This window comes from Macaca nemestrina, chromosome 1 (genome assembly GCF_043159975.1).
Source record: "Macaca nemestrina isolate mMacNem1 chromosome 1, mMacNem.hap1, whole genome shotgun sequence".
NCBI classification, from domain to species: domain Eukaryota; kingdom Metazoa; phylum Chordata; class Mammalia; order Primates; family Cercopithecidae; genus Macaca; species Macaca nemestrina.
In genome coordinates, this window is record NC_092125.1 from 21018543 (window position 1) to 21034323 (window position 15781).

At 39.5% G+C, this 15781-nt stretch overlaps 1 long non-coding RNA gene across 1 annotated transcript in view; it reads right to left on the reverse strand.

Annotated features, from left to right (window-relative positions):
* LOC105492938 (uncharacterized) overlaps nucleotides 1–15781 on the reverse strand; it is a 117375-nt gene that overhangs the window by 12301 nt on the left and 89293 nt on the right. Inside the window, exon 4 of the long non-coding RNA XR_011610589.1 lies at nucleotides 1070–1172. This is a non-coding gene — a long non-coding RNA (uncharacterized lncRNA). The remainder of the gene's footprint in view (nucleotides 1–1069; nucleotides 1173–15781) is intronic.

Sequence of the window (15781 nt, forward strand, 5' to 3'; positions counted from 1 at the left end):
TTCCCCAGGAAAGAACTGGTGATCAGTGGTGGAAGTTTTCTGCATCTCCTTTCTCTTGGAGATTTGGGGCCCTCAAGTGTGGATGGCTTGCCAACCAAGAGCTCACATTTTTGTCTTCTCAATCTCATACAGTTGCTGCAAGCTCCGCTGCCTCTCTGCCTCTTAACCAGCTGTCTTTTGGCTAGCTCCTCAGCTTTCAAACTTGAGTCAAAATGTGGCAAATATTCCAAGAGAAAAAGTGGCAGGCAGAAAGTTGAGCTTATCTCAATGAGCTTTCCTTCTCTCCAGGATATTGTCCTCAGTGGTTGTAGCTAATGTGACGGTTCTCTGATGCTTTTAAAAAGGTGATTTTTTTGTTTTGAATTTTACAAATATTATGTGTGGCTTTTCTTATTGTTCTCATTGGGAGCGTTAGATTTTTGTTAAGCCAGGAGAGGAAGTTTCGAATGCATTCTTGCACTCAAGGATGTGAAACACAGAAGGAATACTGGCTCACTAAAAAATGCTTTTAAAACTTTCTGGAGGTAACTAGGTTTCAGTGTCTACCAGATGATCGTTTTAATCGTTATTAACAAAAAGATTTACACAACAAATGAATGCCATTTGATTTAGTTTCTTTAAAAAAAACCATGAATTGGTTTTAATAGGTAGATAAATAAAGAAGAAAAAGATCAGACTCTTGCTCTTTAAAAAGATGCAGTGATCTTTGGCAGAGCCTCTTGGAGTGAGCTGAGGAAGAAGAGAAAGAAGGGCTATTTGGTCAGGCCTTATGTCCTCCAAGCATATTATCAAACGCAGCTCTGCATATAGATATTACATGTTTTACGTTAAAAATTTTGAAATGTTGAATATAAGTGTATCACAATGTTTGTAACCCTATTTTGTTATATTTAATTTTTAACATACTGTGAGTCTCAAAAACTGAAGATGGCTCGGGTGAGCCCCTCTCAATCTCTGAGAAACCTTGGTTCTCAAAGTTGAGAGGTTTATCTTAGACCCAGTCAAATCTCTCCTATTTGCAATATATGTTTCTTTCTTTTAAAAGAAAGCCCTCCTAGGATATACATACTGTGATGCAGACAAGAATTTTCTCAATATTTCCACATTTCTGCCTTTAGCGCACAGGAGAGCTGTAGTTTATTTCAAAGTTGTTGCTGATCGGGGTCCTGCACCTGTAGAAGAGAAGTAAACCAAGTAACAGGAAATAGCAGATTATGTGTGCATAGCTTATTCTTTTTATTAGATGGTGATATTGAGGCAAAAGAAAGTGCGATTACATTTCTTGGCTCAAATAGCAAATTTGCATCTCAATAGGAATACAAATCAACTGCCATTCAGAATGATTACTTAGTTAAATATATTTTAAAGGAAAATACCATCGCACAAATAAACAGTATAACTCAAGTATCTCTGGATTAGCAAAATACCGGGGTCTCCCATAGGCCAAACTGCCTGGGGCACTCAACACTCAACAGGTGCTGCTGCTGGTCTAGTAGCACACAGGTGTCTGATTCTGGTGGATGACTGAGCTCAAACAGGCAGGTTTCACAACTTTACTATCTGTTGTCAACTAGATGAAAGAAATGATGGCAGAAATGGTATCCTGCAACCCTAATGGCTCCACCTTAATCCATTCAGTTCTTGCTATATTAACTCTTTATTTTTGAAAATCTCATTGTGAGGGATGGAGAGAAACATACAAATAACTAATTGTAGGTCAATACATGCAATAGAAATGTCCCAGTGGCTGAAGTGGCCATGTGGAAGAACCAGAGTAGTAAAGGAAATGAAACGAATAGAAATGACTCATACTTCAGTATCTGGGTGGATGGTATTGCCCAAATGGAGACAGAAAAGGCAAGAAGTAAGAGAAGAAGCAGGACTTACTCAGCACTAAGAATGGTGTGGTTAACAAAGCTGTAGGGCATATCAATGGAAATGTTTAGTAGGCTGATAGGTGGATCTGTTACTCAGATGTAGATCTGGACTAAAACTGGAGATTTGTGAGCAATAGACATATAGGAGTTAGTTGAAGCTATGGAAGGAGGTGAGATTTTCAGAGAGAGTAAAGTGAGGGTAGTAAATGGCTGAGAATGAATATTTGGAAGAAACAGAGGAATAGGAGCAGGGAGCTAAAGAAAAGTCTGCTTTCTTGGCCGGGCGCTGTGGCTCACACCTGTAATCCCAACAGTTTGGGTGGCCAAGGCCAGTAGATCACCAGAGGTCAGGGGTTCGAGATCAGCCTGCCCCACAGGGTGAAACCCTGTCTCTATTAAAAATGCAGAAATTAGCCAGGTGTGGTGATGCATGCCCATAATCCCAGCTACTCAGGAGGCTGAGGCATAAGAATTGCTTGAACCCAGGAGGCTGAAGTTGCAGTGAGCCGAGATCCTGCCACTGCATTCCAGCCTCCAGTGAAGGAGTGTTCAAAACAAGGAGCATTTTCTGTTTTGTTTCAAAACAAAACAGAAAAATCTGTCCTCTCAACCCAGGAAAGAAGCTGGGGTCCTGTCCAAGGAATCCTAGGAGATATCTTTTTTTTTTTTTTTTTTTTTTTTTTGAGACGGAGTCTTGCTCTGTCACCCAGGCTGGAGTGCAGTGGCCGGATCTCAGCTCACTGCAAGCTCCGCCTCCCGGGTTTACGCCATTCTCCTGCCTCAGCCTCCCGAGTAGCTGGGACTACAGGCGCCTGCCACCGCGCCCGGCTAGTTTTTTTTTTGTATTTTTAGTAGAGACGGGGTTTCACCGTGTTAGCCAGGATGGTCTCGATCTCCTGACCTCGTGATCCGCCCGCCTCGGCCTCCCAAAGTGCTGGGATTACAGGCTTGAGCCACCGCGCCCGGCCCCTAGGAGATATCTAAACATATACTGACTTCTCCCCATCCTCCCCTTCCACCCTCCCACCCTCAACCCCCTACCTCATCTTCCCACTCCCATATCTCCTTCTCTAACGCCCTCTATATCCCCCTCCACGTTACATGCATCTCTTGCTATACTTTCCAGATGCTGTTTGCCTTTATCTGCTTGCACTTGCCTCATTCACTCAGGATATCCACTGGCTGAACTGCCTGCCCCAGAGTTTTTTCACCAACCTTGCTCTCTGGGCTTACCTTGTTTCTAATCCTGCTTTCTCTGCATCTGGCCTGTGACACTCACTATAGAACTTGGAGCTGCCTAATCTACAGCTCTACTGATTGCCATTTTAGTTTGGGTGGCATAGTGTGCATATGTGCATGTGTATGTGTGTGTGCACATGTACATTTTATTTAAAATAGCAGAGACTGAATATGACTACAGTGGAATATTTTTTTTTTTTTTTTTGAAATGAAATTTTGCTCTTGTTGTCCAGGCTGGAGTGCAGTGGCACGATCTCGGTTCACTGCAACCTCCACCTCCCGAGTTCAAGTGATTCTCCTGCCTCAGCCTCTCTAGTAGCTGGAATTACAGGCACCCACCACCACCAGCTAATTTTTTATTGTTAGTAGAGATGGGGTTTCACAATGTTGGTCAGGCTGGTCTCGATCTCCTGACCTCAGGTGGTCGACTTGCTTTGGCCTCCCAAAGTACGACTATTTACAGGCGTGAGCCACCATGCCTGGCCAACTATAGTGGATTTTCATTTTCTCTATATATTATTGTATTTTTTGTGTCATTCTCCCACCTCTAAGTACAGGCGTCTGTATGAAAAACCTATCACAGAGAATGTTTTTTGGTGTTTTTTTTTTTTTTTTTTTTTTTCTTGTGGTAAAATGCATCATTTTCTCTTCAGTCTCTTATTTTCAATCATGTTATTTCTGATTTCCCCCTTGGGTGTTTACCAAAAACATCAGTGATATAAATAAACATGACATTGTATTATCGTGTGGTTTATCTATCTGCTTTTGCATCTGCCTATGAACTCTTAACTTCAGACTTCATGCTTTGCTTTAGAGGATAACTTGCTCAGAATGGATGCCTTATTTCGTATGATGAATTGATGTATCATTTTACTTTTAAAAGCTTTTTTTCCCCATCAACAGTCATTCCATAGACTATTCATTCCTTCAACAAGTATGTCTTGAGTATCTACTGTTTTCGTATGTGTATGTGCATTTGTGGTGTATTCTCACACTGACGTATTTGAACTTCAGAATAATGAAAAAGATGGGGCTAGTAACTGACCCATTGAGTAACTGAGCTGGGTGACATGAAGTGACTACCCAAGGTTCACAGAGATAGCTATTGGAGATAATGTCAAAACTCACTTCCCAAGCCTCCTTTCCTAGCGTCCTTTTCAGGAGATGAGGTCTGCAACCTAAAATGTGAGTCAGAAAGTTATCACTATGGACTCCCTCCAGGGTCTCAGATTAACAACAATAGTAATTGATATGGTTTGGCTGTGTCCCCACCCAAATCTCATCTTGAGTTATAGTTCTCATAATCCCCATGTGTGGTGGGAGGGACCCGGTGGGAGGTAATTTAATCATAGGAGCAGATACCTTCATGCTGTTCTTGTGATAATGAATGTGTTCTCACGAGATCTGACGGTTTTGTAAGGGGCTTTTCCCCCTTTCCTCAGCACTTCTCCTTCTTGCTGCCATGTGAAGAAGTAAGTGTTTGCTTCCCCTTTTGCTGTGATTGTAAGTTTCCTGAGGCCTCCTCAGCCCTGCAAAACTGTGAGTCAATTAAACCTTTTTCCTTTAAAATTACCCAGACTCAGGCAGTTCTTCATAGCAGTGTAAAAATAGACTAATACAATAATAATGAAAAAAATAATAATAAATCAGCTAACATTTATTGAATACTCATTATGTTCCAGGCATTATTTTATTATTTTTTCATTATTATTGTACTAGTTCATTTTTACTCTGCTATAAAGAATGATTACATTATTCCACGATTACATTATTTCATTTATATTTCATTTGAGATATAAAGAAACAAGACTTCGAAAGTTTAAACAATTCTGCAACAGTTCATGGCAGAATCGAGGGTAAAAACATGAAATGAATGTCTTAACAAGAGTTATGGAGCAGTAATGATAATGAGTCATTATCTTGAGTAATGACTCAAGGTAAGGCCATGGAATTTTAAAGTTAGAAGGATTGTAGCCGCTATGGTCTGAATATGTATGTTCATATACACATATGCATGCCTTCCTAAAAACATGTTGAAATCCTAACCACCCCTGCCCCACACAAAGTGGTTGTTTGAGGAGGTGGGGCTTTTAGGGGTGATTATGTCATGAAAGTGAACTGCTCATGAATGGGATTAGACCACTTATAAAAGATGCCCCAGAGAGACACCTCACCTCTTCCACCAAGGGAGGGCACAGTGAGAAGACTGCTGTCTAAGGAAGTGGGCCCTCACGAAGACACCAAATATGCCAGCACTTTAATCTTGGACTTAGCCTTCAGAACTGTAAGAAATAAATTTCTGTAGTCTATAAGCTATCCAGTCTATGGTATTTTGTTATAGCAGCCCTAATGGCTAAGACAATAGGTAACAACAAGTATTTGTGATACTATATTAGGGTAAATCTGTATCAGTTGGGCTTCAACCAGGGAAATAGAAGCAGTAGGGTATCTATCTGTATCTGTATCTATGTCTACATCCATGTCTATCTATATTATCTATATCTATGTCAAAAGAGATTCATTTCAAGGAATTGGCTTATGTGGTCATCGAGCTGGAAAGTTTTAATTCTGTGGGGCGGCCCACTGGCTGTAGATCAACACTGTAGGTCACAGGGAGAATTTCTTCTACTTTTGGGAAACTTCAGTTTTCCACTTAAGACCTTTCAACTGATTGGATGAAGCTCACCCAGATTATGGAGGATAATCATCCTAACTCAAAGTCAACTTACTTCTGCGAAATAGCTTCACAGCAGTGCCTAGATTAGTGTTTAATGAAATAGCTTGTATTTCATGTGTCACATTTACACATGAAACTCACCATCACAGGTGCTTTATAGTTAATGAAGTGCTTTCACATATCTTATCACTTTGGGTTACCAATAATAAATAATACACGGTCCTCCCCTCAAGGTACTACAGAAACATGTAGTACCTTGTATTGGAAGACAGAAACATGTAATTATAGAACAGTGTTAGAGATGTTATAATAGAGATATTGCAAAGTGCTATGGGAATATGGAGAAAGAATAACTTGGAGGCCTTTAAGTTATTCTTAGACTAGAAAAAACAACCATTTTAGCATTGTGCTGGGATTTTACATCCATTCGTTTATTAAATTCTTACAACTCTGTGAGTTTAGGTGGTATGATTCCCATTTTACAAATGTGGAAAGTAAGAATGACCCAGCAACTTTCCAAACATCTCGTAGCTTGTAAGGTGCTGAGTTAGGACTTGAAATGATTCTGATGCCAAAATCTATACCTTTTCTATTGTGTTATCATAGAGACTGTTAAACTCATCATTAAACTTCTGATACCAATGAACAGCATGCCCTCCATGTGCCTGGCACTCCTTTGATGTTAATTAAATTACAACATTGAGTTGAACTGGACTGAACTGAACTGAGCAATCACTGAAGTGTGGTAGATAGGTCTAGAAAAACTGTTACCCTTGCTTACTTGGGGACTTTGATATCCCCTCCCTCTATGTCTCATCTGTGCAGTGAGAGTTTGAAGATGATGTTGAAATTTATTTCAGTTATTAAAGGTTATTTTTCCATGAATTGGCTTCCCTGAGATCACACAGCTAGAGGGTGACATTACAGTGAAGTATTTTCTCTTGATTTTTATTATAAAAATGTCGCACATATAACCAGAGATGAAAAGGCAGTAAAATAAGTGCAACAAAACAAAATACCATGAAGGAAAGATTGAGTAAATAAATGTTTTTCAGCTGTCATTACCAACTATTTCCTGACTAAAGCAGAGGCAAAGTAAAATTATAATAGGAACGCAATGAGTTGCGTTTTATTTTTTGAGTGATATTGATTTTAAATGTTCCTGTCCCCAGTTCTTTGGGCAATTGCTGTTTTTGAGTGTCCCAGGTGACCACTTTTGTTACCTGGGCTCCCAAATCTTGAATGAATTGACCCCAGTGAATGCTTCCATCCAGCACAAAGCTGCCCTCATGGTGACAACAGGGCGTATTTAGCTCTTGTTTTAACCTTTTCATCTGATTGAAGTAGGTGCTCAAAAGCCTGGGAGGACAAAACTAATTGCTTTAGATTTTTCAGCACAGGCTGTTACCAACATAGGGGAACATTGACCGTGTTTATGGGATGCAGAATGATCTCATGCCCCTGGAATTGCTTAATTGGCTGTTCTTCTCTGAAATCAGCTACTGAGAATCTCTGCCATCCTTTCTTCTTGAATACTCTTAAAGAGGTCGTGCTCACCAAGAAATCCACTGAATTCACATTTTCTCAGGTGAATGTTCCTAGATCACTATTCCCTCTCATCGCATGTTTAGTATTCTAGGTTCTGACTTCTTGTTTTTCTGGGAAAGGGCTTGTACTATCTAATTCTGAGGCATCTTTACATTACTGGCTATTTGGTCTCTGGTGCCATTTGGTGCTCTCTGTATAACCCTGTGGTGAGCTGAGGTGGGCAATCTATCTCAGTGTAATTTAAGGTAGGAAAATGAATATGTTGTTTATTTGTGACTAGTGTGGCCTGGAAGTTATTTTGATGTTCCTTTCTAGCTCTTTCCAGAAGCTTCCGAGGGCTACCTTTTCCCTGTTTGTCTCGTCAGTTCTAGGAGCACCATCAATGGTGCTTCCCATTTGTCCAGCTCCCCTTTCTAACCTGGTTGCTCCCTGAAGGCAGATCTTTGTGGGCAGCATTGACCAGCTCCCTCCTCTGCCCACTGGCTTTCAATCCCACCAGTGGGAAGCATAGGCCCATGAGGGAGAAAGAGAGAGATGTTTTTCTCCCGGCTCCCCTCTCCAGGGTGTCTGCTTGACAGGGGCTTTTTCTTTTACTTAAGGAGGTGCTAATTTCCTTGCAAGCGTCCCTGAGTTCTAGTAACCAAACTTCCCTTTGCTCTTTCAGGCCTAAGGATGGCAGTGGCTTCCCACTTTCTCTTAACTCTGCCAAACTTTTGTATAAAGTCTCTTAATAAATAGTTTTTAAACAACCCCTTTTTGAGGATTTTGTTTGTTGTTGCTGAAACCCTGACAAATACAAATACATAGCAGCAGAAGTAGGTGTTGGGTGCAGAGTTGTGGGCAGAGACTTCCATGATGGTCTCCATTTCTTTCCTCCAGCCATATCCCTGTTGATCAGTCTTGCCTGTAAAATGCAGTTTTTAAAAGAAAATACAAGTTTTCTTCACAGGTATGCAAGCTGTGTAGTTTCAAAGACCTAGCACTCAATAGGACTCTGGGCTTGGTTAAATGCTCTGCTGCTGCTATCTTGAAATTCTTAATAGTTTTTGAGCAAGAAATCCTGCCTTTTCAATTTGCACAGGGCTCTGCAAATAAGGCAGCCAGACCTATGAGCAAACATAGAATAGAAGGAGAGGACAGGTTCTTAGTGTAAAGGTAAACTGAGGCTGGAGCCGAACTGGGAATGAAGACACGAGGCAAATGGCAGTGAGAATAGCCTTTTATTAGGACTCGCGGGGTTGTGCAAACAGGGCCTGGGGGCGGGTCTTGAAACTACTAGGGCAGGAGTTGAGTAAGGGTCATGAGGAAAGGGTCTTTGGAAACTTAACTGAAACTGCTGTTTATGAACTTGTGGAATGCAGGTGAGCTGCAGGTCATGGGGGAGTGTGGTTGCCCAGCCGGAACTCTGACGCATGTAAGTCTGTGGGTGTGTACAAGGGTGAAGGGAGTCTTTAACAAAAGGCCTGCTACGCCGGGTAACGCCGCCATGTTGGGTCTAGATTCCTGCCTAACACTTAGCTGCTCTCTTTTTCTAAGCGAAAGTTCTTCCATATTTCTCTCATTCTTCTCCCCAAAAGACGAAATACTAATTTTATTTTAAGGTTGTTCCTGCGTCGCATTTACTCCCAGGAATAGATACCATGGCTTTCTTTGCTTCTTGTTGTTCCAGCTGCTCTTCGCCTGCAGGCTTTCTCTCTCTGTTTTCCCCTTCCAAGTGGCCTTTTGAAGTAATAGGGTCCAGACTATAGGAGAAGGAGGAAGAGTCTGACATTGAGAGATCTCCCTCTTTTATTCTATCAATATTCCCAGACACTTATCTCTTTGACACCCTATCCCTTGTGACTAACTGGAAATCTGGGGTTTGGGCTTAAGAAGATAAAGGAGCCTCACAAATTCATTTTTAGGCCTTGGGCTTAAGTCGATTAGATCCGTATTATTTATCGAAACTATCATAACTATCATAGTTCTGATTAGGAGTTCCAACTATAATCCCTGCTAATAATTTCCTTTGCCACTGTTCATGCTCATCCAGAACCTCATAGGTAGAAGAATTACTTCTTAGCAAATGAAACAAAATGGGGAAACTCTCCTTCATCTCCCCTCTATTTCTCATTACTAGTAGAATATTCTGGCATACATTCTTCCAGACTCCCTGTACATTAATGTTCAAATATATACATTTACATACCCATTTGAAAATACAATTGAAAAATATGACCATATATGTATGTTTGCATAATATCCATATATGTGATTTTTATATTTAATAATACATCTTGAAGATCTTTCATGTCACTACATGATGATCTACCCCAGTTATTTTTTCTATCTGAATAGGATTCTGTAGAATGGGGTTGAATTGTTCCCTGTTAGACATTTATGTTGTTTACAGCTCTTTGCTATTATATGCAATCATCATTGTACTTGTATGTCTATAGATAAAAAAATTCTTTAGAACAAGTTCCTAGAAGTAAACTTGATGGATCATAAGATTTTCATCTTAATCTTTGGTAAATACTACTAAGTTGTAGCTTGAATAAAACAATATTGCATAAGCAATTTCTAGCTATGCCATTTTCTCAAAATATCAACTCTTGACTTTTGATGTCATTTGATTTTATTTTTTAAATATTTGTAAATACAGTGGCAAAATTATATCTTAATTAGCCTTTTTCTCATCACTTTTGGAAGTCAGCACCTTCTCATATATTTGTCATCTATATTACTTATTCAGTAAATTGCTCATTTCCTTTTCTCTTTTTTAATAGAATTATATATCTTTTTCTCATGTATTTTAGTTTGCTCTTTATTCTAAATGCAGATCCATTGTCACATACTTTGCAAATGTTCCCAAGGGTATATGTCTTGTCTTTTAAGTTTTCCTTTTTCCTTTTGTTTTTTCTGTAGGCCTGGGTCAACCTAGAGTCTTTTAAGTTTTCTTATGGAGCCTTTTGTTATTTAAAGGAAGAAGCTAATCAAAGTAATAAGATACATGATCAGAATTACAGTATCATTTCCTGTTTTCTCTTTTCTCTGTTGTCACCTTCTGAAATAAGGTGGAATTTTTAGGTCTATACTGAACATTTCCTAATTCTACCATACTTTCTAGTCTTTGAGTGTTATTCAGTTTTTGGGGGAGAGTTTCATTATATTATCTTCTAGCTTATTGATTCACTCCTCAACTGTGTCCATTGTGTTTTTTTAATTCAACTATAAAGCCCAACTTTGTACTTCAATTCTCAAATGGTTAATTTCCACAATTTTTATAGTTAATTCCTTTAAAATCTACTTTATAAATATATACCTTTTAAATATGCAGTTTAAGGAATTTCAAAAAATTTCAACAATTTTGTAATTATCGCCAGTCATGATATAGAACATTTCCATCATTCCAAAATGTTCCCTCATGCCTCTTTGTAGTCAATCCTCTCCTCTCATCCCTAATCCCTGACAGCCACAGGTATACTTTCTCTTACTAGAGTTTTGCCTTTTCTAAAATTCTGCATAAAGGCAATTATATAATATGTAACATTTTGAAACTAGCTTTTTATCACATATATCTCAGTCACATAATGCTTTGAGATTCATGACTTTTGTTATGTATTTAAGTGGTTTCTTTATTTTATTGTTGAGGAGTATTCCACTGCATGGATATACCACAATTGTTTATCCATTCACACATTGATGACTGGGTTGTTTCCAGTTTTTGGTGTGGACATTCATGCCTGGTCAATGGCTGCTTTTGCATTACAGTGGCAAAATTGGGCAGTTCTGACAGACACCACCTAGCTTTCAAATCTAATAATACCCGTCCTTTATTCAATAATGTCACTTTTGCAGAAAGTTTGCCACCCCTTTTTGCAGAGTATATTTATATATGCCTTTGATTGTTAATTCCATCATTCTGTCATTTATAAGTTTCTTCTAATTGATTATTTTTTCTTTGTTTATGGGTCACATTTTCCTTTTCTTTATATGCCTGGCAAGTTTTTACTGGATTCTGGTCATTGTGAATTTTATGTCACTATGTGCTGAATTTTGTTGTATTATTTTAAATAGAGTTGGAATGTGTAATGGCATTTGATTACATTACCTGGAGTCAGTAAATTTTTTTCAAAGTTACTTCTCACCTTTGTTAGAGCATTTCCAGAGTTGCCTTTGGTCTTGCAAAGAAAAATTCGAAAATCTCAGGCTCCCCAAACTCCTTAGGCCAAAGGAAAGATTAAGTCTGGAGTTTTGAGTCATGCAACACCCTCTTCCAAATCAATAGCTGTTACTAGCATTATGTATCAGCCAGATCCCCATGGAAATACAAAAGGCTTCAGGCATCTACAAATGACTGCCACCACAGATCATTCATAAGGAAATTCTTTGCTGGCCCCGCATAAAAAAGGACATGCCAAGGACATTGTAACTTTAGGTCTATAAACTAAGCCTAGCTTTGGAAACAAAAGTCTGTTCCATTACACACTGATGATGTCTTCCCAGGTGTAGAACAAAGGCAAGCCAAGGTCAATAATTTCTCCACCCACCTGGAGATATCTACATAATTGATTCTTCCTTTACTCCTTTTTTTTAAAATCTTAAAACATTTACCTTATCTTATGTAAAATGTAGATCTACTGAGCACTAGCTAAAGTCCCACAACAATGTAACTATTCACCTTCTTGCCTACCTGCCCGTCTTTCTACTTGCCCCTCCTCACCCTTTAAGGAAATGTACAAATACTAAATCTCCTGACAAATCTCTTCAGGAAAAAAAACCACAGATGCATCTCATATTTTTCCCAGACATGCCCTAAAGCTGGCTCAATAAACCTCAACTGATTGAGATCTTTCCCTCAGTCCCTCACTTTGGTTATCATTCTAGGGAAAATCTAACACTATTAATAAAGCCACAACCTTCTAAAGACTACCGGATGTCACTTGTCTTATGAGGTCGTTTCACTCAAGCTTTTGGGAACATAAACCAATCCCGGCCCTGTGTGACATATGGAAATTATCTAGTGGACTGTTTTTTCCATTGCTGTTTCCCTAACCTTGGGAAGTTTCCTCTCACTCACGCAGAGATAAGTACTCAACCAAAGTGCCAAGGAGACTTTTCTACAGATCTCTGAAGCTTTCTTTCTGTGCATCTCCCTTATTTCTGATATTCTTTTTCATTAAATCTAGCTGACTTGGTCTCCTTGAACTCCCATCTGTGTCTCCTTAAGTCAGTAGTAGTGCTGGACTTTGAGTTTTTCCTTTCTGTATGGCCACCTGGAAAATGCTTCCAGTTGTTTTCCTCTTTCTTAGAGATAAGGGACCTTTCCTGCTTATGTTTCAGCATTTTAGAATCATTATTTCATATAGTCTGCTTCATTTTGTATTGTTGTATGTGGAGGATAAACTCAGTCTCTGCTACTGCATTATTGTAAGAAATGGAATTGTAGCATTGAAACTACCTTTGCAAAAATGATAACTGTGAGAAAATTATGACAGTGAAAGAGATCTGATGTAACAAACACCCACCTCTCATGCTTTTAAGCTCCAAACTGCTCTTAATCATTCCTGGACTTTGGCCAAGCTAACTTTGGGAGACATTTAGTTTATAGTTTAAATGATAAAACTATACCAACTTTGAAAAGCTAATGACAGACCACCAGGTTAGGAGGATGAGAAGAGCCTGAATTCTGCTAAGGTGTAGGTATAAATGACTATCAGTCTTTATTCTGGAGGTCACAAGATTTGCAACTTCCCCAATTACTCCTGCAGATAATATTACTATTGGCCTTTTGAGGTGTCCTTTTCAGGTTTTTGCATTTCTGATGACCAATGCCTCTACCTGGACCCATCAACTAGTCCTGTGGCCCCACCCAGAAGTGGACTCAGGCATCCATAAGGACCATTTTCCACACCCCTATGATTGCACCCCCAACCAATCAGCAGTACCCATTCCCTGGCCTGCCAAACTATTTGTGAAAAACCTAGCCTCTGAATTTTCATAGAGACTAATTTGAGTCATAAAACTCTGGCCACCCATTCACCTGGTCCTGCATGAATTAAACTCTTTCTCTATTGCATTTCTGCTGTCTGGATAAAATGACTCTATCCAGGTAGCTTGAAAAATGAACCTGTTGGATGGTTACAGTGTTGCCTCTCTTTATTGCTCAGTCCTCCTTTTACTTGCTGACTTCATCTTCTACGTGGTGGGCCAAACAACAGTGGGCAGCTATTTCACCCTCCTGAATATCCAAACCCCAGATAATTTCTTTCCTTACATGGTCCACTAGAAAAGTCTCAGTAAGAATTCTAATTTGCTTGGTTTGGTTCATGTTTGCGTTTTGGCTTTTTTCCCCCCATCTCTATTGTGTTGTGTTTTAAGAAATTATCCTTACTTGATGTTCTAGTCCTCTAATTCGCTGCTTATCTGTCTATTGAGATTTTTCTTTTCTTTCTTTTTTTTTTTTTTTTTGACAGTGTCTCACTCTGTCACCCAGGCTGGAGTGCAGAGACACGATTGGCTCACTGAAAGCTCCACCTCCTGGGTTCACGCCATTCTCCTGCCTCAGCCTCCTGAGTAGCTGGGACTACAGGCGCCTGCCACCATGCCTGGCTAATTTTTTTTTTTGTATTTTTAGTGGAAACGGTGTTTCATTGTGTTAGCCAGGATGGTCTCAATCCCTGATCTCGTGGTCTGCCCGCCTCCACCTCCCAAAGTGCTGGGATTACAGGCATGAGCCACCACTCCGGGCCCACTTTTTAACTATTGATCTGTAGTCTCTCTAAAGTTGATTTGTTATGAATATAACATTATTTTATGTATTTCCAAAGATATTTATATTCAAGTGACTGCATTACTTTAATCTACCTCCTCAAGTATTTAGTTCTTCAGCTTGGGGAACTTTGTTTTGCCTCTTTTTAGCTGTTTTAGTTCTTCAAGTGTCTTATGATAGTTGGTTGCTCAGTTATGTTTTTGATAATCCTTGTTTGATTTGAGGGAGGTGTCTGAATAGCATGAGATGGATTTTTTCTTTTATAACAAGGGAGGTTCTTTACCTGTTTAAGGGGTGGGAGATAGGTACAAGATGGACAATAACAATAAATATCCAACATGCTATCTGATATTGTCTTCTAATGATTGTACTACTTAATCCCCAAACTCATTTGATTTTTCACTTTTTTTTTTCAATGCACCCTGTGTCAGGCCTCTGAGCCCAAGCCAAGCCATCGCATCCCCTGTGACTTGCACATATACGCCCAGATGGCCTGAAGTAACTGAAAAATCACAAAAGAAGTGAAAATGCCCTGCCCCACCTTAACCAATGACATTTCACCACAAAAGAACTGAAAATGGCCAGTCCTTGCCTTAAGTGATGACATTACCTTGTGAAAGTCCTTTTCCTGGCTCATCCTTGCTCAAAAATCTCCCCCACTGAGCACCTTGTGACCCCCACTCCGGCCCGCCAGTGAACAACCCTTCTTTGACTGTAATTTTCCTTTACCTACCAAAATCCTATAAAACGGCCCCACCCTTATCTCCCTTCGCTGACTTTCCTTTTGGACTCAGCCGCCTGTTCCCAGGTGATTAAAAAGCTTTATTGCTCACACAAAGTCTGTTTGGTGGTCTCTTCACATGGACGCGCATGACACCCTGTGCTTCTTTCTACCTTCACAGCATTGATCATGATGATTGTCCTGCCTAACAGGCCATTTTTCCTTCTCTCTACTTGCCAAAATCCTGTGTAATCTTCAGGCTCAATACAAGACTCACCCCATTAAAAAAAATTCCTAAGTACTTTAGCTCTTTTAATTAATGTGTCTTTTTTGCTTAATGCTGATTAGAAATGTGACTTCAAGTTCATTTCAATTGCAATAATTGCTATGACTCTGGGGGCTCCTAATACATGCTAAGCCCTGTAGTGGATATGTCCTGTATACTATATCATTTAATTCTTATTTAATGGGATGAATGTTATTTTCCTATGTTATAGAAGAAGGAACTAAATTTTGGAGCAGGAGATCATCCAGTTCAGAGACCCCTCTCCCCAAATCTGGATGGTCTCTCAATGCTGGCTGCTCTCCCATACTCCTGCACTTCCCTCCACTCAACTCATGTCCTTGAGCCACATACTTGCAGAGTCTGCCAAGACTCCAAATCCAAAGAGGCATGGTAACCTCAGGATTTGCTAAGATCAAAGGTATCTAAATCAAGCAGGCAAAGTCATTAACCTTTTCAGAACATGTTGGAAAAAGACTAGTATGATAATATTTATTCTGGTATACTGCTCCAGAGCTATTGACACTGCTCCTTCTTATCAGGACAACTTTCTTCTTCGTCTGGCAAGAATATAATTGAGCAAGATACTGTTCAGAAAACATGATTTTAAATGAATCTTTCACTTCATTCAGAGATTTCTTTAGACTGAACCTCTGAATTTGGAGATAAGTTAAAAGCACAA